The 1204-nt window shown below is 40.5% G+C and overlaps 1 protein-coding gene across 1 annotated transcript in view; it reads left to right on the forward strand.

Annotated features, from left to right (window-relative positions):
* LOC138005445 (secretion-regulating guanine nucleotide exchange factor-like) overlaps positions 1-931 on the forward strand; it is a 13326-nt gene extending 12395 nt beyond the window's left edge. Inside the window, exon 9 of the mRNA XM_068851671.1 lies at positions 1-931. This exon is cut by the window's left edge and continues 432 nt beyond it. The gene's annotated coding sequence lies outside the window, so the exon portion shown is untranslated.
* Positions 932-1204: the final 273 nt, after the last annotated feature.

Raw genomic sequence — 1204 nt, forward strand, 5'->3', positions numbered from 1 at the left:
TGCTACCTTATCAATGGACCCATGATTGCTTGAACATATTGGGGATCCTACACATATCGGAACGCACCAATCTCCGTTTGCTGTTTTCAAAAGAAAGAACAATACGGTTTGCTTGTCAAACGAGTAAACGCGTACGTCTATTTTGACGAATCAGGCCACAAACCAGATTACTTGGAAGGTTTCTCAAATTGTGGACATGAAATACACCTGAGAACTTTAGCAACTTTTGAAAAACCGTAGGCCTCTTTGTTTTTAAATGTCTTCTCAATCCATTTGTTGGGACACTTATCTTGCCAATCGCTTTCTTAATAATAATAATAATAATAATAATAATAATAATAATAATAATAATAATAATAATAGTAATAATAATAATAATAATTGTCACGGCTAATCGCCGTCGCAAAGTATAGCAACGACGAAGCTCAACAAGGTCGAACCGAAAGCATACAATGGCGCCTCTGGCAGCCGCTATACGGTCCATGTGTGACCTTGGAGCACAGCTTACAGCCAGCTGGAATCAGCTGTATGCTAGTTTTTGCTGAGGGGGAAAACCGGAGAACAATCCTCGAAGCAGAGAAGAGAACCAACACAAACTCAATCCACTTACAGCGTCGGGTCCGGGAATAGAACCTGGGCCACATTGGTGGGAGGCGAGTGCTCTCACCACTGCTCCTTACGGCTAGATTTTCGATTTCAGAACTTCTTGAGTGAGTGAGTGGGTGGGCTCGCGTTCGACATATGATTCGGACGATTGTCGGAAAGCTGTCGGAAAGCTTTCGGATTATCGTTGGAATATTTCTTACTTTGAAGAGATCGACATTTTAAAGATCATTTTCGAAAAACATTGTGCCATTTTGTTTCCCCCCTGAATGAATTTACAGCATTATTAACTTCCCTGCTAAGTGGTGAATAAAGGCGATTATTGAAACACAGTCTCCTTTAAATGTCCATAATGTCGTAACAGCTTATCAGCTACACGAAACTACCAATCATTTTTGTTGTCTGTGCACACAATTGTAACAGAAGCTTCCCCTTTCGTAACAATAATTTGTTCTTCTGTAGAGTCTGGAATAAAACTACTCGCAGCTCATCACTTCCAACATGGAACGACTAGACCCTTACTCCTAAAGACGGAGCACCACATTTTTGGACTAAACAGTCTATTTAATATCAGGGACTTTCAAATCTACGACTAGAACGT

The sequence above is a fragment of the Montipora foliosa genome, chromosome 6 (assembly GCF_036669935.1).
Source record: "Montipora foliosa isolate CH-2021 chromosome 6, ASM3666993v2, whole genome shotgun sequence".
Classification (NCBI taxonomy): Eukaryota; Metazoa; Cnidaria; class Anthozoa; order Scleractinia; family Acroporidae; genus Montipora; species Montipora foliosa.